The sequence below is a fragment of the Ursus americanus genome, chromosome 17, assembly GCF_024610735.1.
Source record: "Ursus americanus isolate L20-20 chromosome 17, mUrsAme1.1.p, whole genome shotgun sequence".
In the NCBI taxonomy this organism is placed as follows: Eukaryota; Metazoa; Chordata; class Mammalia; order Carnivora; family Ursidae; genus Ursus; species Ursus americanus.
Genome location: NC_142143.1, coordinates 45560076 through 45581211, shown reverse-complemented (window position 1 = coordinate 45581211; position 21136 = coordinate 45560076). Strand labels below are relative to the sequence as shown.

The 21136-nt window shown below is 35.5% G+C and overlaps 1 protein-coding gene and 1 pseudogene across 10 annotated transcripts in view; one reads left to right on the top strand and one right to left on the bottom strand.

Annotated features, from left to right (window-relative positions):
• The window catches only part of FRS2 (fibroblast growth factor receptor substrate 2), a 111808-nt gene that overhangs the window by 43751 nt on the left and 46921 nt on the right, over nt 1-21136 (top strand). For 7 of the 10 annotated variants that reach the window (XM_087868969.1, XM_045789601.2, XM_045789602.2 and 4 more), the window contains 3 exons: nt 4745-4840; nt 5748-5790; nt 15774-15820. The gene's annotated coding sequence lies outside the window, so the exon portion shown is untranslated. The remainder of the gene's footprint in view (nt 1-4744; nt 4841-5747; nt 5791-15773; nt 15821-21136) is intronic. The other 3 variants (XM_045789609.2, XM_045789607.2, XM_045789608.2) reach the window with 1 other exon arrangement.
• LOC148108673 (small ribosomal subunit protein eS26 pseudogene) lies at nt 18553-18840 on the bottom strand (annotated as a pseudogene).

Sequence of the window (21136 nt, the reverse complement as noted above, 5' to 3'; positions counted from 1 at the left end):
ATTAAACATTAGATTCTGTTCAGTATAAAGAACTGAGGCCAATAAGTGTTATCTCATGGAATCAGGAAGTAAGGTGTTCCACATGAGAGAATTTTCTACAAAAGGAAAATTAGGAATCTTTACTCATTTTGTTGTAAATTTTAAGAAACAAATGGGATACTTTAATGTATGTATTTGTATGTATCTATATGTCAAGAGTGAAAGAAATATTTCAGAACATCCGGAAAAGTACAAAAACTGTTTTGATAAATACCTGTGTACCCCGTCTATTAAATCTTAGTATTTTTTCCCTGACTTCTCTGAGTGTATGGAATAGCCATCAGTGACCTAGAGGTGATACAGGTTAATCATTGTGAAAGAATACTAGTTAGTGAGCTCTGGTGTGACTAGTTTAGTTACTTAGTTCCCTTAGATCTCAATGTAGCATATTTTTCTGATTCATTTCTTAATGCCATAGTTTTCTTATTAATATATAACAGTGAATCTTCCCCCTTTGTTCTCTTATCTAAAGCAGCTTTGGAAGAATGGAACACATTTCTTACATGAGCCACCTGGATTTACATGTTACTCTTACAGGGCGTATGTGGTATTTGTGACTAATAATTTCATTCCAGTTTACGGCAGGTTATAATAGTGAAAAGAAAGAGAGATTTTGCATCCTGGAGCTGTTTCTCTCTGGTTTGGACAAGTTATTTAACCACTCTGTGTGCTTTGTTAATACCTTTCGCATAGAGTTCTGAGAATTAAGTGAGCTAATGTCAATAATTGGCACGCAGAAGTTGCTCAGGAAGGGGGCACCTGGGTGCCTCAGTCAGTTGAGCGTCTGACTCGATTTTGGCTCAGGTCATGATCTCAGGGTAATGAGATCAAGCCCTGCTTAGGGGTGGAGCCTGCTTGAGATTCTCTCTCTTTCTCCCTGTCCCTGCCGCCCCCCCCCTTCTGTGCTCACACGTACTCTCCATCTCTCTCTCTCTCTCAAAAAAAGAGTTGCTCAAGAAAGGTTACTTTTAATATCACAAGCCTTCTTTAAGTGGTTGAACTTGCTGAAGTCTGATTTCTAAATGAGTGGGGGTATTTCTGCACAAAAATACTCAAGACTTCTCTTCACCCCCCTCCCCAAACAAAGCAGATTTTAACGTTAAATTTCATCATCCAACTCTTGGAACCCCTGCTGATTGTTTTCTTGTACTCTTGGTTTATTTTTGTACCTAAGGTCTGATAGGCACATAACAAGTGCTTTGTGAACCTTAAACTAAGTGAAAATAGATTGTTCAGATGAAAGATATGTGGATAAGTCAGTTTTAGGGCACTTCTAGAGATCTCTTGCCAGAACTGGTATCTTTGTTTTGGTCTTCAGAGACTATTAAATGTGATCACTGAGTCATACTTGCTGTTTTCTCTGTCCCCTGGCTATCTCTCTTAAGACTCTGAAGCTTGCCAGCCACAGGATGTTTAAAAGGCAGAGTAGGCTTTAGCCCAGGGGAGTTTGTTTATTTAAAGAAAAATAATTAAGTTCAAACATCCCTACCATGTCGTAGCTAGTCTAGTCATGTTAGAGTTAGTGAGTTCTTTTGATTCTTTCTGGTGGTCATGGTGCTTAAAGGTAACAAATTTGAAAGTAATTTAAACTTTTCCTGGGAACTTTACAATGTAATCCCAAAGAGACGTCCCTAAAGGAGTGGGTGGAAAGGGCCATTTATTTTGCTAGTTGTTGTTTTTTAAAGGGATTTATTTATTTATTTATTTTTAAATATTTTATTTATTTAGTTGAGAGAGAGAACATGAGCAGGGGTAGAAACAGACTCCCCGCTGAGCAGGGAGCCCGATGCTGGGCTCAATCCCAGGACCTTGGGATCATGACCTAAGCTGAAGGCGGACGCCTAACCGACTGAGCCACCCAGGTGCCCCTTTAATGGGACTCTTTTAATTCAAATCATTTACCACTCCTCCCTAGAGTTATGATACAGATGATTTAAAAACAAAACAACAAATAAAAGCGCCCTATGGTGGCTATACCTTCATTAATTCTTTGGAGTTGGGCCTGTAAGAATCTTTTAAAAGGGACAGTATAGTTCTCCAGATGTTTAGACACAAAGATATGGTAATTGGTGACTTTCATATTTTGGATGATTATCATCCCCAAAATATTTCTCCTTACATATTCTCTGCCAGATAAGGAAATCTGAGGCAGATATTTTGGGCTCGCCTAGGGTACAGGACCTATCTGTTGATGAGATAACTTGTAAAAACTGAGTCCTAGAGGAAGTGGAGGAGGAATAAGACAGAGAGATACTTGGTATTCCAGGCAGAGGGAAAGACAAGTCCAGAGGCCCTGAAGTGAGAACGTGCTTGAAGTGTTTAAGGAAAGGAAAGAGGCCAGTGTGGCTGGGATGGAGTGAACAAGGGGGAGAGTGGTAGGAGATGATGTTCAAGAGATGTGGAAGGGAAATATCAGATCATGGTCCTTATGGCCTTTGATAGGGGTTTTGGTTTTTAGAGTAGTGAGATGGACTCAGTTCAAGGGTTTGAGCGGAAACATGACATCTGACTTTCTTTTGAAAAGGACGAATCTGACTGACTTACTGAGGTGAGCAAAGGGAGAAGCTGGGAGATCAGATAGGGAACTATTAGAGTAATGCAGATGAGAACTAAGGTGGCGTGGACCATGGTGGTCAGAGTGGAAGTGTTAAAAGTGGTAACATTATGAATGTCTTTTGAAACTGGAGCTCCCAGGATGAACACTTAATGGGTAGCAGTGGATATTTCTGCACATAGTGTTTGATTGACCCATTTTTAAATGATGTTAAGATTAATTCTTGGGTTCAAATTTTGTCTACTTAATTTATCCATTATAAAGTTTCCCATTAGTCTTCTACCTAATGGTTTTAGCAACCATTGATCATTTTTTAGATCCGTTATTTCATTACATGTTACAAAATGATGATTTTCTAGTTTTATCATTCCTTCTACATTTATAATTTGGAATCCTATAAAAAAGAGCTTTCACTTATTGACTGATTGGTTACTCTAAGGTATTTTTCATATAAGAAAGCCAGGATAAGTGCTTGATTCTTTCCCTTTATCAACTTTTAGAATAATAAGTTAGTGCTATAGCAACCTCTAGAGATGACCATGATTTTTAAAAATATATTTAATGTTTCGGAGCACCTGGGTGGCTCAGTCAGTTTAGCATCTGCCTCTTGGTGTTCTGTTCAGGTCCCGATCTCATGGGTCATGGGATGGAGCCCCACGTTGGGCTCCACGCTCAGTGGAAGTCTGCTTGGATATTCTCTGCCTCTGCCCCTTCCTCTGCTTGCGTGTGCTCTCTTTCTCTCTCTCTCTCTCTCTGAAATAAATAAATAAAATAAATAAATAAATCTTTAAAAGAAAAAAAATTAATGTTTCAATCAGTGGTAGTCGTTACCATTTTTATGTTCAAAATGTCACTATGATTTGATGTTCATTTGACCTTAAAACACGTCTCCAACGTAAAAATTGTAAAACAAGTTCTGAGAAGTCTGACTTCCATCCCTGTCCCTCCCATCCTGCTTTCTCTTTTTTCTATAGCTAACCATTTAAAAATGATTCTGGTTTATCCTTCCAATGCTTTTTTCCTTTTGAAAGAAAAAAACCACCAGTCTATGTTAATATTTGTCGTCCTATCCCCCCCCCCCTTTTTTTTTTACAAAAAGAATAGCATTGTGTGGAATAGCATTGTGTGGAAGCTAACTCAGGTATAGCATGGGAAGTAGGGAACTACTGGTCTCCTTGAGGGTTATTCTTGAGACTTGTGAATTTTTTATTCCATGTAAAAGAGTTTCTTATATTCCTAGCATCTCCACAACAAGCAGCTAAAGAACATACATGTTTAAAAAAAACAGCCTACTTGCAACATTTAGCAGTATTTAGCAAAATTATATATGTAGCAATTCCTCTTTCAGAAGTCCCCCCCCCCAAAAAAAAGAAGTTTTCCCCAAAGATTGCAGTAACAAAATCACAAAGTGATCTATGCCCTTTGTTCTGTTCCTTGAAGGCTGGTACCGTATCTTGTCTTTTAATTATGGGCTTTGTTTACTGGGGAAGAAACAATAACGATGTTGTAATTGGCATTGATATCAATGGTGTATGTGTGGAAGAAATGGCATTTTGAGAATTTGCCATTTTGAAATAGTACCAGGTTAAATATTTCATCAGTTACATCACTCATCAGTTTATTCATTCTTTCAATAAATATTTACTGAGCACTTACTGTGTGGCAGTCACTGTCCTAAGTGCTCAAAAGGTATTAGTAAATAAAGCCAATAAAAATCTCCTCTGGAGCTTCCTTTCTTACAGGTGTTGGGTGGGGGGAGAGACAAACACGCATAATCAATTAATTTATTGTTTTCGAATGTGGAGTTTTAGGGTTCCTCTCCTACATCTTCCTTTTTTCTTTTTCCAGTCTGTAAATGGCATTCTTAGGAATTGCAAGACCCTGGTGGGTGGAAAGCATTGAGGACTGAAGAATTTATAGCTCTTTATACTCAGTATGTGTAACATAACTGTATAATTCGGGACCTGTGGGATGATGGCATATATTCCAGCTCTCTCACCTCATCCTCAGCCCTGTTAATGTTTTTTATTAGAAGGTTGCTGAAGAAATTTTTTGATAGTTCCTTTTATAGACACTAAAGTTTAGAAAATTGTCCTTACAGATTTATGTTTTTGTTATAATATATTCTTAATGACTACATCTTTATTTCAGAAATGACCATTAAGAAGTAGATGCCCAGATGCAAAAGTGATGAAACAGTCAATTTGTCATAAAGTAAGATGCAGCTGTGGCTTTTCAACCAGATTAGTAAGTGTGGCCAAAATTTTTTTAAACTTTATATCTACTTTGAAAAACACTTAATAAAAAGTATAGTGGACATTTTCTTAAGTGTCAACTTGTATTTCTGTTTTTACTTTGGATTGTAGTACAAATTAGAGCATGCAGCTCTAGAAAATGTATGTCTGTGTCGTACCTTTTTAAGAACCATAAAGGTAATATTATAAAATCATAGCTTTAGAGGAAATATATGAAAAAGAGTCACCATAATACCACTAGCCAAATACAACTACTTTAAAAATGTTTAGATATTTGTTTTCCTTCCCAGTCTCTGTTCTATACATTTTTTAAAAAACATCATTTTTGATCATAGTGTTGTGAAGAGTATGCTTCTTTTATATCTTTTAAAATTAAATTTCTTTCAGATGTTACTCCCTGCGAATAAAAATGTACTCTTCAGTACAGGGTTTCTTATTGGGGTAATGAAAATGTTCTGGAATAATATGGTGGTGATGGTTACACAACTTTGTGACTATAGTAAAAACCACTAATTTTACACTTTAAAAGGGTGAATTTTATGACATATGGATAATACCTAAAAACTACCCTTCAGGATACCAGATTTTGGTAAGAGTAAAACGCAACTGAGTTAGAATATGAAAATGTGCCAAGATATCACCATGTACCTAGAAGAAATGATTTGATAGTCAGTAGAATAATGTTTTCATAATAATAAAAATAATAAATTTTATAAATATTTTAATAAAAATATCAAAATAACTTTTATTATTAGAGACTTATTGTCTCAAGTTTTGGTAATACCAAATGTCATGGTATTCTGAATGTACTCTATCAGTATTTTGTTAACTTTTTATTTTTAAGAGGCTTCCTGTTTTGAAACTAACATTTCAACTTTTCTACCTGAAATTTTTTTTAGGAACAGAATTGTATCTATTTTTCTCAGAAGAGAATTCCACAAGGTAAGAAATTGTTAATATAGTAATAAAACAAATATAGTCGAATATAGGCTTAATTGCTCTTGATTTTTTTAAATCCCTTTTCCCTGTATTTATTTCACATTTTTTCTTGATTATTACAAGATTATCACAAGTTTGTTAGCTCCTTCTTTGCAAACAAGGTGCATCTCATCTTATTTGAAGTTAAGATTAAAAGAGTGTGATAAAAGTCGTCACCTTTGAAACTCAAATACTGCTTTTCATGGCATCCTTATTGCTAGCATTATTAAGGAACTTATTCCTAACATCCTTAGGATTGGGTTTGTCCGTTTTAGGAAAAAAGTTTTCTTCTTCCCTTGGGGCCCATTGAACTTTTACGTCAGTGAATGACGTGGGGTGGTGGAGTCATAGAAGCTCTAGTAGGGGCTGTAAGTTAAGGGAGATTATTTACCTATGTTTCTACCTATGAAAATTATAGAACTCCTACATTTAGTTTAAAAAGTGGAATGCTTTCTACTAGGTAGATAATAAAATATTTAGTAACATTTAGTATTAAAAAATCCTAAATGATCATCTTTACAATGAATTTTTAATCATCATTGATTTAGATTGTTACACTTTTTAGACTTCTGAAGGATGAAATGTTCAACTGAGTAGGTAGTAAAATCACCTGTTGATGTGCTTATAACCCTATGCCAGGAACTTAAAATCAATTGCTTGGCCTTAAGAAGTTACATTGTTTAAATTTTCTCTGAAACTCTTTGGTACAGGTAGTAGTGATCACTGCAGATGAATTTAATCTGTCAACTGGAAAATGCTTATAAAGTGAATTATTCAGGTCAATAGCTCTTTCTCATTTATTGTCCTTTGTGCTGAGGGGAACATGCACTCTCAAACACATCTTTCCCACCTATTTTTGAATTGCCACAGATTTAATCAGGTCAGTTTTTATCCTGATAACTGAAAACAAAGGGTTAAAATAAAGAGACCCGTTGGCTCATGAGGAGGGAGTGGGGAGCAAAACATTAATAGTTTTCACTTTAAAGTTTCTTGTGAAGCTTTTCCCCTGTATTTTTCTCCTATCTCTAGAGGGTTAAGGGAGGGAGTCCTGGAACCTGTGTGTAGCACTATCTGATCCTCCAGGGCACTATTCAAAGGCAGTACTTGAGGAGAAATCCAGATCGTTCTTTTCCTGGACCATTTGTGCTTAAAGTGAAAACAGAAATTTCAGAAGATTTAATCCTAGTGAACTTGATCTGTTGCACCTTTGTCTTTGTTCTTTGGGCAAATGAAGTTTGAATTTTTAAACATTAATACAATTTATGGTACAGTGATGATGGGTCATACTGTTTGGTACCCGTAGGGCTCTCCTGTGAGTGTTCAGTAAATATTTATTTTTATAAAAGCCCAGATCCTTTCATAGCTTTTTTAGAGTAGAAGATAATCAAAACAAGATTATTCATATTTATATAGTATCATCCTCCTACACAGTCAGAGGCATTAAAAGGACAATGACAACTTCAATAAAAATTATTGTTAACTGTATACTAGCAAATGGTTGAAATGGTAAATTTTATGTTATGTATACTTTACTGCAATTTAAAAAATTGTTTAAATTTTTGAGCAACTCTGTTTACTCTGAAAGAGAATGGTTATGTTTGAAGTATCAGTATTTAACCTCAAGTACAGGAGTGTTGAGTTAATCATATTCCTTAGTTTGTGTCATACCCATCATCATTGGTTCATTAAAGGACTGTTTCTCTGTTTTCCTTTATAACTAGTCCCCATATAGGTGACCTTTTAATATATTTGATATATTTGATATGTATCCTTTTATGTCTTATAAAAGGTTTTATTATTTCATGTATTTCAGTTATATATTAGGTCTTAGTCGAATTCTTGTGGTCCCCTTCACCCACCTCTCTCTTTATTTCTAAGATCTGGCTATGCTGATGAGTGTTCATCTAATTTGTCTTGTCTAACTGGTACATTGTATTTTAGGTTATTTATTAAAATGAAGCTATTAATGTAAAATTCCTTAAATGTATAAGATACATTAAGTGAGCATTTAAGAAAAGTCCAATTTGTGTTCATTTTTTTATATTAGAATTCAATCTAAAGAATGGAATTAGATGCTATGGAAATATAAACATCTGTTTCAAAGGCTAAGAGTGTTAGAACAGTCAAAGGAAAGAATTGTGGGACCTACCAAAAACATGTATTTTTCTTCTAGAAACAGTGTGTTAAAATGCTTGGGTCTCAGTGTTAGCCCACAAAAGCTTAATAGTTGAAAGATACCAGTAATATTTTGGAACTTCCCCATTACCTATTACTTACTAGTTTCTACATTGTATTATATTTGAACATTCATCATATTTTTTCTTTTATTTCTTTGAGGCATAATCATGTTCTGTGAATTCCCATCACTGAATCTAACACAGAGTAAGAATAGTACAAAAGCAGGTTTCTAAGTTTGGGATGCAGAAATACAGTTTTATCTATAGTAGCACATTATCAGGAAAAGCAACTTCTCTTGGATCCCCTAACTAGAAACTACCAGAGAGTGGGAACTTTAGAAGCTCCAGGTCCATGGTGATGGTATGCCTTGCAGCAATGAAGAGGAGAGAGAGAGGACTGCTCCTATGAGAGGATCTGGTGATTCACCAGAGGAATCACCAGATTCCTGACTTTAGGAGGAGGATAATGACGGCTGTGATCAGATCAGGGAAGGGCTTCCAACAGATAGAAAAAGCTAAAGGTACCTTGTGGGGAACAGTTTGTGTGGGAGGAGGAACTTAGGGTCACTTAGTTCTGGGGGTTAGGAAAAAATGTGTTACTGATTCAGTAATGGAATGGAAAAGGGTAAGGGAATTCTTGTTTGCTAAAAGTGAAGCCAGTGTTGAGGCTTGTTTGTTTATTTATTTATATGTGAACACTGACGTATTTGTAAGATCTCTGGTGAGAAGACCAGCAACTCTGGAAGTTGTTATTGAGTTAGTATCCCATGCATTGTTGAATACTCCCCATGCTCTTTTTAAAAATAACAGTTCAGAGAATTAGACATCAGATAACATAGTCTCTTTTTCTAGTTTCATTTGTTTCTAAGTATTTTATATGGCATAGTAATTTCATTATTCTCACTTCGTTATCTTAAGAGATGGCATAAGAAAAACAGATAGTATTCTCATTTTACAAATGATGACACTAAAGTGGAGTGAGCCTTAGGATCTTTTTACTAATCTGTGCTGCCACCCTGTCAACTGATACTTTGTTCTATATAGAATTTTTAATTACTAGTTTAAACTTAAAAGAAATGTTTCTAAACTAGAAGAACCTCAGAGCCTAAAAAGTTAAAAAACACACATATACAAACAAAACTATAACCAGTGAATAATTATTGATAATCACTTAACCTTAAGGTTCACTAAAATAGCTTTAATAAATTAATTTGCATTTTGTCCATTACTGTTACATAGAACATTATTTCAAAAATATTTCCAATTTGGGGCACCTGGGTGGCTCCTTCGGTTAAGTGTCTGCCTTCAGCTCAGGTCATGATCTCAGGATCCTGGGATCCAGCCCCACATGGGGATCCCCGCTCAGTGGGGAATATGCTTGTCCCTCTCCCTCTGCCACCTCCCCCCATCGTGCACTTGAGCGCTTTCTCACTTTCTCAAATAAATAAAATCTTAAAAAAAAATTTCCGATTTATAACAAATACCATAAATTTAGTTTTTTTAAAGTTTAGAGTATGCCTGTTTACTTAAGAATTAGGTGTCTAGTTTTGATGGATGGGAGAATTAGAATCGCCGATTTGTGGGAATGGAATAAGCAATTTGATCTCACATATTTCAGAGTATGGTAATCCCTTCCCCCCAAATCATTTGTTTATAGTGTGAAAATCAGGAAAACTGTGTTATAAACCTGTATCTTTTCTCTTGAGTGACTTAATTTGGTTCAGGCCCAGCTTTAGTGGTATAAGTACAGATCAAGTTTGGTTTTGACTAATCCAGTTTTGGCATTATCCTGGGGCATTCTAGGTCTGAACTATCTTTGGATATACTAACCATTTGGTTTCAATACCTCATTGACATTTGATCCTGTGGAAAGATTGTGAGAGATTTCACATGTAGGTGGTGGGATAAAGGAGCACAGATTGACTCATAGTCTATTGAGTAGATTGGAGTTATAGGACTTTGAAGTTTAGCAATGTTATTGTGATTCAAAAATAGGCTATGGTGTTAAAAAGACAGGTCTTCTGACTCTGATTTCTTATTGTATAGTGAGACTCCAAATGTAATTTAAGTAAATTTGAACTTTAAAAAATGTGGATAATTTTATCTTTTTATAAAAGTTTACAGTTATTTCAGATACCTTTTTGTTTCATGTTCCAGTCTTCTTTAGAATTCCATGTGAGCGGCTTTTTTTTTTTTTAAAGCCACTTGCTTTCAAATTTAAAAAAGAAAAACAAAACCAAAAAACCAAAAACTCAGAATAGGTTGAAACTTGACACAAATTGCTGCCACAGAACAAAAGTGCTGATCAAGTTAAATCAACCCCTGTAATGTGTATTGAAAGGAAAACCTCTCCTCTCTCCCCCAATTTGAAGAACAAGCATTTTTCCTGCCAAGAAGGGCTGACTTTAAATGGACCAGCTGTCCATATTAGGAGCCTTGGGTTGCTAAGGTGACCATGGCTGTTTGGAGAAGAATGCAGCTGAGAGGGCAAGTTCTTGATGTGTGAGCTGAGGGAAGGAATGTGGTGTGATTGTGCATCATTCCTCCTAATCACATGCTCTCAAAGTGCTGTGTGGGCAGCATGGAGAAACTACAAATCTGAGTGCTAGAGCTCAGTGCCGTGTGGGTAAAATCATTTTGTTTTCATGTGAGCCAGAGGCTTACAGTTTAGACTGAAAACATCTACCTCGTATAAATCTATGTGTGTGTTTTGGGTGAAGGGGAGGGTGTTTGATGGTAGATATATTGGGAATGAATTTATATTGTATGATGGACACATACTTTCGTATTGTAAAAACAAAAATTATCTTGGGATAAATGTTCTTTCCAACTCATCCCTTTCAGTCACATGTGCAGTGTTATTAGTTCCCCAAGTGAATGATGTGTTCCTTCTATATCTTGGACACTTTTAGTTTCAGAATTATTTGAAAGTCCTAAGAATATGTTGTCTATTTGGTCCATTTCTTCCCCCTCCCCCCCAACTTTTTTTTTTATAGTTCTTACTCTTCCCAAGGGAGATCTTATATTAATACATTGTGTTTCTTCCCTGAAGCATCCAAAGATAGGTTTGGCATTTGGTAAAAAAATATGATTCAAGGAACAGTAGGAAGTGTCAAACTAACAAGCCCACTTACCTGAAACACTATTTAGATTTTACCATGGACATCATTGCTAATATTTGAAATGAGATATAGCCACATACATTGATATAGACACTGAATGAACCATGAGGTTTTTTTGTTTTTTCCATCCTTGCTAACAAATCCTGACAATAACATGTTGATCTTAAATGACAGCATAAATGTGGAATATCTTTAAGATGTGAAGTCACTGGACATTGGCAGCTCTGTATTACATTAGCACCCTGTTCTTAAACAGATAGGCTACTTTGACACAATTGCTGTTTAATCGATTAATTTATAAAATATGGAGGGAAATTAAAAGATTAAAATAATCTGTTATTGAATTCAGTTGGTTGTTCTCATGGTATACCTTTGGCATTCTCTATCAACTAAATATGGTTTTGCCTTTCACATTTAGTCCTCAGATCTCCTAGTAATTGATTTTTGTGACAGGTATGGTATGAATTCACTCTCTCTGTATGGATAATTGGTTATCCCAGCACTAGTTATTAAAATTGTTCTTCATTTCTTCCCTGATATGTGAAATTTCCTATGTCATAAATCAAGTATTCATATATAGGTAGTTTTATTTCTGTACTCACTCTTCTGTACGATTGGTCTTTTGTCTACCTTTTTATTTATTTATTTATTTATTTATTTATTTATTTATTTATTTATTTATTTGACACAGAGAGACAGCCAGAGAGAGAGGGAACACAAGCAGGGAGAATAGGAGAGGATGAAGCAGGCTCCCAGCGGAGGAGCCTGATGTGGGGCTCGATCCCATAACGCCGGGATCACGCCCTGAGCCGAAGGCAGACGCTTAACGACTGAGCCACCCAGGCGCCCCATCTTTTGTTTACCTCTGAATCATTACTGTACTATCTTAGATATCTCAGATATCTATCTCAGTTTTATTTCTTGTCTTGTTCATCACCTCAAAAAAAATGCTTTCAAATTTCACCATTTAAAATGATACGTGTAATTTAAATGATGGTCTTTACCAAATTAAAGAAGTTTCATTCTGTTCTTACCTGACTAGGACTTTTGTTTATCTCTTCGTTTTAAATCATGAATAGATGTTGAACTATATTGAAAGGCTTTTGTATAACTTCAGCAATGATTAAATTTTTTTCTCCTTTATTTGTTGATGTGGTCAGTTACATTGATTTTCAGATTAGGACACCTAAGCATTGCTGGGATAGACCCAATTTAATCATATATGGATTATCTTTTATGTAAATTATTGGATCCGGTTTGCTTACATTTTGTTTAGGATTTTTACATTAGTGTTCATGAGTCAGATTGGCTTTTAATTTTCCATTCTCTTATCATCCTGGTTAGATTTTTAACATCTCTCTTTTCTTAAATGTTAGTTGTGTTAAAATATACCTATCATAAAGTTTACCGTCTTACCCGTTTTTAAGTTTATGGTTTAGTGTAGTGTAAAGTATATTCACATTGGTTGTACAACTGATCTCCAGAACTTTTTCATCTTGCAAAACTGGAACTCTGTATCCGTTAAACACTCTTCATCTACCCCTTTCCATCACCCTGGCAACCAGCATTCTTCCTATATTTATGAGTTTGACTACTATAGATCCCTCCTAGAAGTGAACTCATACCGTATTTATCTTTTTGTGTCGGCTTTTCATGTAGCATAATGTTGTAGCATGTACCAAAATTTCCTTTGTAAGGCTGAATAATATACCATTGTATGTATAAACATTTTGTTACCCACTCCTCTGTTAGTGGACAAGTATGTTACTTCCACCTTCTGGCTATTGTGAATAATGCTGCTGTGAACATATAGGTACAAATATCTCTTCTACACACTTCTTTAAATTCTTTTGGATATAGAACCAGAAGTGGTATTGCTGATAATGTGGTAATTCTATTTTTAATTTTTTGAGGAACTGCAATCCTGTTTTTCATAGCAGCTACACCATTTATGTTCTGACCAGCAGTACAGAAGGGTTCCAGTTTCTCCATACACTTGCCGACACTTATTTTATTTATTTATTTATTTATTTTTAAGGCTATTGAGAGAAAGAGAGGGTGCGTGTGTGCCCTTACAAATAGGGGGAGGGGCAGAGAGATAGGGAGAGAAACAGATCCCCGCTGAGAGCAGAGCCCAATGTGGGGCTTGGGGCTCCATCTCAGGACCCTGAGATCACGGCCTGAGCCAAAATCAACGAGTCGGATGCTGAACTGACTGAAGCCACCCAGATGCCCCTATTTTCTGTTTCTTTGATAGTAGCCATCCTAACGGTTGTGAAGTAATATCTCATTGTAGTTTTGATTTGCATTTCCTTAGTAACTAGTGACGTTGAGGATCTTTCCATATAATTGTTGGCCATTTGTGTATTTTCTCTGGAGAAATGTCTGTTCGGGTCCTTTGCCCATTAATCAGGTTATTTGTGTAGTTGTTACTATTGTTGCTGAGTTGTAGGAGTTCTTTATATATTCTGGATATTAGCACCCTTCTCAGATATATGATTTGTAAATATTTTCTCCTCTGTCATAGGTTGCCTTTTCAGGCTGTTAATTGTTTCCTTTGATGCCTAGAAGTTTTTAATTTTGATGTAGTTCAGTTTATCTGTTTTTATTTTTGTTGCCTGTGATTTTGGTGTCATAGCAAAGAAATTATTGTCAAATCCAATGTCATGAATCTTTACCCCTAGTTTTTTTCTAAGAGTATTATACTTTTAGGTCTTATATTTAGGAATTTATTTTGAGTTAATTTTTGTATAAAGTGTAAGGTAAGGGTCCAAGTTCATTCTTTTGCATGTGGATATCTTGTTTTCTCAGCACCATTTGTTGAAACAGTGGTCTTTTCCTCCATTGAATGGTGTTGGCATCCTTTGTCCTGGTTGGATTTTGATATGTATTAGAAAGTGTTTTTCTTTTTTACTGTTCTCTAGAAGAATTTGTTTAAATTTTTTTAATTTGTTTTTCCTCCAGTGTTTGGTGGGATTTACCTGTCAAACTATCTGGGTTTGATTATTTTTTTTTAGTGGAAAGATTTTAAACTGTAAGTGTTTGATTTTTTTTTTTTAAAGATTTATTTAGTTGAGAGAGAGACTGAGATAGCAAGAGAGAGAGAGCACAAATGGGAAGGAGAGGGAAAAGCAGCTCTCTATGCCGGGCTCCATCCCAGGATCCTGGGATCATGACCTGAGCCGAAGGCAGAAGTTTGACTGACTGAGCCACCCAGGCACCCCACTGTTTGATTTTTTAATTATTATTTTTCTGTTTAGATTCTCTATTTCTTATTTTTAAATGCTCAGTTGATTTATTTGCCCTTTAAAAAGTGATATATAATTCACATATAAAATTCACCTCTTTAAAGTGTAAAATTCAGTTTTTTTTAATATTCCCAAAATTGTATACCTATTTCCACTAATTCTAGAATATTTCATTGTCCTCAAAAGAAGTTCTATACCCATTAGCAGCCACTCTCTATTTTCCCTTACCCCATCCCTGACAACCAGTTATCTACTTTCTCTATAGATTTGCCTGTTCTAGGCATTTCCTATAAATAGAAATATGTAATATGTGGCCTTTTTTGTCTAGGATCTTTCACTCAGTGAAATGTTTTCAAAGTTTATTCACATTTGTAGCCAATATCAGTATATCTTTCCTTTTTTGGCAGAATATTATTACATTGTGTGGCTATACCACATTTTGTTTATGCGTTAATCAGTTGACACACATTCGGATTGTTTCCATTTTTTGTCTATTATGAATACTGCTGTGAATCTCCACATATAAGGTTTGCATGCACAGATTTTTCAGTTACTTTGGCTCTGTGTCTAGGAATAGAATTGCTGGGCTCATATGGTAATGCTATATTTAACCTTTTCAGGATCTCCCAAACTGTTTTCCAAAGCAGTTGCACTATTTTACAGTCCCACGAGCAGTGTGTGAGGGTTCTAGCGTCTCCACATCCTGGCCAACACTTGCTGTTGTCTGCCTTTTTGCTTATAGCCATCCTAGTGGGTATGAAGTAGAGTCTGTGGTTTTGATGTGCATTTTCCTAGTGACTAGGGATGCTGAGCATCTTTTCATGGACTTACCATTTGTATAATTTCTTTGGAAAAATATTTATTTAGAAATTTTGTCCATTTTAAAATTGAGTTGTCTTTTTATTGTTGAGTTTTAAGAGTTCTGTATATATTCTGGATTTTAGACTCTTCAGATATATGGTTTCCAGATATTTTCTCCAACTCTTTGGATTGTCTTTTCATTTTATTTCATTGTGTCCTTTGAAGCACAGAAGTTTTTTATTTTGATGAAGTCCAGTTTATCTGTTTTCTCTTTTGTTGTTTGTGATTCGGTATCATATCAAAGAAACTTTTGCCTAAAGGTCATAAAGATTCGTGCGCCAAGAGTTTTATGGTGTTTAGCTCTCACATTTAGGTCTTTGATCCATTTTGAGTTAGTTTTTGTATATAGTATAAGGTAGAGGTCCCAGTTTATTACTTTGCACTTGGAAATCCACTTGTCCCAGCACCATGTGTTGAAGAGACTGTTTTTTCCACATCAAATTATCTAGGCTCCCTTTTGAAAATCAGTTGACTATAAATGTACGGATTTATTTCTGGATTCTCAATTCTCTTTCATTTGATCTATATTTCTCTTCTAGCCAGTACCACACTTGGTGATTTGGTGCTCGATGACGGTAGCTTTATGGTAAGTTTTGAAATTGGAAAGTGTAAGTTTTAAATCTTTTTGATTCATTTTTAATAGATTGTATTTTCTAAACACTTTAAAAAAATCTTTCCAGACTTTTAAATTTATTACCATAAAATTATCCACAGTATCCTTTTATCAGCTTAATCTCTACAACATCTGTAATCATATTTCCTTTTACTTTATTATTAGTTTTTTTCTTTTTCCCAATTAGTTTTTCCAGAGGTTTATAATTATAATTACTCTTTCAGAGAATGAACTTCTAGCTTATCCTCTTGTTGTAAATATTTTCTGTCCTTTTAGGTCCTGCTATTTATTATTTCTTTCTACTTTCTCAGAACTTTCAGGTTTTTGTTTTTTTCTGTCCTTTTACAAAGACTTTTGAATTGGGGTTTTTAGTGTTTAAAGTTGCCTCTACGTGTCATTTGAGCTGCCTTCCTACAAGTTTTGATATACAGTATTTTTGTTTTTTTCATTGAAAAAATAGCTCTTATTTGCCTCATGAGTTATGTAAAAGTGTATATACTTAATTTCAAAATATTTAACTTTGTAAATATAATTTTTGCAATAGTGTTCCAAGTTGATTTCATTATGTTCAGACCCCATAATTTTGTAATTTGTAGAGACTAACTTTAAGACCTAGCATATGGCTAGTTTTCATGAATGTTCCATATGCATTTGGAAATAATGTGAAATCTATTGTTTAGTGTAGTGCTACATATATGTTCATGAGTTCATGTTAACTGTTCTACTCACATCTTTCATGGTTTGCCTGGGTTTTGTTTGGATTTGGGTTTGGGTTTATTTTGGGACTTTCCTATCTGTTTCTTTGCTGAGAAAGTCATATTAATGCCTCTCACCTGATGGTAGGTTTGGCAGTTTCTCCTCTAGATGTGGTAATTTTTGTTTTATGTATTTTGAGTCTGTGCTATATTAAGTACTTACATTTTGAATTGTTTTTCTGTGAAATCGAACTTTGTCATTATGAAAGGCTGTATCCAAAACTTTTTGCCTTAAGTTTTGTGATTGTTGTGGTTGGCTGTTTTCTTGGATTCGTATTTCTATTCTAGCTTTCTTTTGGTTGATAGTGTTTTTCATCCTTTAGCTTTTCATTGGTCCTGTATTTTAGTTTGTGTCTTGTAAACAGGGTATGGTTAAATTGTGTTTTTGTTCTGAATGACAATATTTTTTACTGGAATTGTAGTCACTTGTGATACTGGTAGATTTAGATTTATTTCTGTTTTGTGGTCTATTTGTCCTACTCCCCTTCCATCCTAGTCTTCTAATCTTTTGTGTGGAGTTACATGTTTGAAGCCTTCATGTAGGCGTGTTTTCTCATTTCAATCCCCCTAACACCTTGTACACATGCACTCTTGTTTGTAAGTTAATATGTTTTTTATTCTTTCAGTGGTTGCTCTAGCTTTTTTAAGAAGTCCTTTCTAAAAGGAAGAGTTTAAATCAGTATCTTTAACCTATTCCTGAATAATGTAATAATTTAAAATGCTCTGATTGTCCTCCTTCCAGAAATCCATAACACCATTGTCTATTATTTTAGTTTTAACATATTTATCTCTTGCATACATAAAAAATTTTAGACAAATTATTGTTTTAGGTAGTTATCTTTGTTTACATTTGTTTACTGTTTTCTTGGCTCATTATCTGAGACCTACCACATGAAATAATTTTTTTCTAACTGAAGTACATCCTTTGGAACTTTTGTTTTAATGAAAGTCTTTTGGTGAAGGTGGACGATGGTTTTGTTGTTTATTTTTTAATCTGAAGATGGCTTTTTTTTTTTAAGATTTTATTTATTTGACAGAGAGAGAGGTAGCGAGAGAGGGAACACAAGCAGGGATAGTGGGAAAGGGAGAAGCAGGCTTCCTGCTGAGCAGGGAGCCCCGATGGCGATGGCGGGGATGGCTGGCGGGGAGGGCGGGGCTCGACCCCAGGACCCTGGGATCATCACTTGAGCCTAAGGCAGACGCTTAACGACTGAGCCACCCAGGCCCCCCAGTCTGAAGATGTCTTTATTTCCTCTGCATTCTCGAGAGATAATTTCACTGTGTATTGAATTCTAAGTTTTCTCATCACATTGAAGACATTATTTTGGTGTTTTAACTGCCACCGTTGCTGTTGCGAAATAAAATTGCCCTCCCTTTGTAAATAATCTTTTTTTTTTTTTTAAAGATTTTATTTATTTATTCGACAGAGATAGAGACAGCCAGTGAGAGAGGGAACACAAGCAGGGGGAGTGGGAGAGGAAGAAGCAGGCTCTCAGTGGAAGAGCCTGATGTGGGGCTCAATCCCAGAACGCGGGGATCACGCCCTGAGCCGAAGGCAGACGCTTAACTGCTGTGCCACCCAGGCGACCCTGTAAATAATCTTTTATTTGACTGTTTTTTAAACCTTTTCCCCTCCTTTGGTGTTCCTAGTTTTATAGAATGTATTGAAGAATTTTTTTGTTTTTTGGGGTTTTTTTTTACTTTATTATTTTATTTTATTATTTGTAATTCTACCTGGGATTCTTTGGGCTTCCTGGATCTGAGGATGTCTTTCAACAATTATGTTAAATTCTTGACCATTATCTCTCTGAATAATGGCCTATTATTTTCTTATTTTCTCTTTCTTTATTTTCTCCTCTTTCCCTTCAGAGGACAGTTTTTCTTCAGAACGTAAATACTCAGCTTCTTATGTGGACTTCGGCAGAGGTCATGGGGCAGCATAGGTCTAAATTAGGGTGGGGATGTTTGGTCCTTCCATGCATCATGAGAATAATTCGTGACTTTCTTGTTGTGAATGGTACAACTCACACAAGAATATAGCTCTACATACAGTTTGAGAATTGCATAGGCACTGAAAACACTCACTTTGGAAATGTCTCTGATGCCTTTACTATGTTTCCAGTGATGAACTTCTTAATGACCTTGTCCTTTGCAAGCTGTTGGGTGCAGTTAAGTGTAGCAAATAGGCTGTATATGGCTGCAGCCCTTTTTGACACAACCATTGTACCTTCTTTTCATGGTTGTCTTGGAAACAAGGGCTCTGTAACATTGATGACATTTATTAGGCCTTCTTAATCTATTTTCCATGTTTCTTACCCCTTTTCCTCTTTTTCCTTCTCTACAAATTCATTTAAGAGCTGGCTGTAGTTATAAATTCTTACACGAGATTTTTTTTCTTCCTTCTACTGGCACCAAGGTCAAGCAGGCAAGTGTGCTTGTTCTCAGCTTCTGCTAAGTAGGTTTACCGTTCATTCAGCTCTGCTTTGCAGGTGTAGCCTTTTGGATTGTCAGCTACACGCAAAGTTCCTTGATTACATTGCCCATATTGGAGAGTCTCAGGGTACACAACCTGTCTCCAGCTCTGTAGTTTTCAAAGTAGTGTTGTGAGGTAACCTTAAAGTCAAGAGCCACCTTCCAGTACATTTGTACAAATGTACACCTTCTCTGTACATTTGTGCCAAATTGGGAAATTTAAAAATACTGAAGAAATATTTATACAGCATTCTAGATGTAGGCTAGAATGCGTAGATCCAGTCTGCGCATCTAACCTACCATGTTGCCAAAAACGGAAATCCTTGATCCATTTCAAATAAACATACATTTTAGGTAAGATTTATGTAATAAATGTGGCACAGAATTCCCACCAGCAGGCCTCCATTAAAAAAAAAGTTCCTAACTCTAAGTTTGGATAATTCATACATTTTTTTTTATGTGTAAGCGAAAATAAAATGTTCAAGGTACACACACCCCCACCCACAATTAATTTTCTGATTTGACCAACTTAAGGTCTGTTTTAAATTGGACGAGATGGGTTTTACTGAACTTGCTTAATATCTGTGGCAGTGGAAAGAGTACTTGCTTCCTTTAGGTGGGGAGCCCTTGTGTGAGTAGCAGTAAGATAGGGAAAAAGGCAAGTGTACCCAGGTGTTCTGAATAACAGTGCAAGAACAGTTGTACCATTCATCTCCCCTTTAGTGCAGATGATTCGTAGTAAGTTAGGGGCAAAATTATAGGCCATCTTTGTCTTACAAATTGATTGTTAAGAAGTTTGTTAGACGTTGGAACAGATGTGTGAGGGCACACCACGACTGCATTTAATATGAAACATTAAAAGAAAAACTTGCTTAGGATTTTGACCCTAGTTTGTTTCTTTTGGAAAAAGTGATACTGGTAGCACCTTATTCTTACAGAGGCTTCTTTCTGGGAATACTGCAGCTTCATTTCTCCTTGAGGCCAGGAAGCTAGTCCTTTTCGGCTACCTGGCTTTCCCAAAACAGCCTTAAAGCTTTACTTTTCTGTTGAGAGAAACATCTGAAAAGATTTATCTTCTCTGAAACTATTAACATTGATACCTTTTTTTCTTCTTTTGTTTAACATGGAGAATTATTTTGGTGTTTCTTTTTTTTTAATTTTTTTTATTTTAATGTTTTTTTATTATATTATGTTAGTCACCATACAGTACATCCCCTGGTTTCCGATGTAAAGTTCGATGATTCATTAGTTGCGTATAACACCCAGTGCACCATGCAATACGTGCCCTCCTTACTACCCATCACCAGTCTATCCCATTCCCCCACCTCCCTCCCCTCAGAAGCCCTCAGTTTGTTTCTCAGAGTCCATAGTCTCTCATGCTTCATTCCCCCTTCTGATTACCCCCCTTTCTTTATCCCTTTCTTCCCCTACCGATCTTCCTAGTTCTTATGTTCCATAGATGAGAGAAATCATATGATAATTGTCTTTCTCTGCTTTGGTGTTTCTAATGTTAAACCAACTTTGACGTTGTTTGCTCCTATTTTAAGAAATTTTGCACCAATATTCATGAAGGACATCAGCCTATCATTTTCTTTTGTTGTGCTGTGCTTGGTATCAAGGTTATACAAGTCTCAAAATGAGTCAGAGAGGGTATCTTTATTTTCTGGAATATGTTGTGTAAAATTATTTCTTAAGTGCATGTTTGACAGAATTCATCTGTGAAGCCATCTAGGCCTGGAATTTATGGGAGGATTTTTTGATTTCTGATTGAATATTTTAAGATTTAAGACTATTCATATTTTTGTTTCCTCTTGAATTTGATTAGGCAAGTTAATTTTTTCTAAGAATTTATCTATTTCATCTAAATTCCTTAATTTTTTGGTATGATATTGTTGTAATATTCTCTTATCTTTGAAATACCTAATTTTGAGTGGTTTTCAAACTGTTCTGGGGACCTGTGTGGGTCCCTGAGATCAGATGGTCTGGAAGGTCAAAACTATTTTCATAATAAGGTTTTTTTTTTCTTTTCCACTGTGTTGACATTTGCAGTGATGCCGTAAAA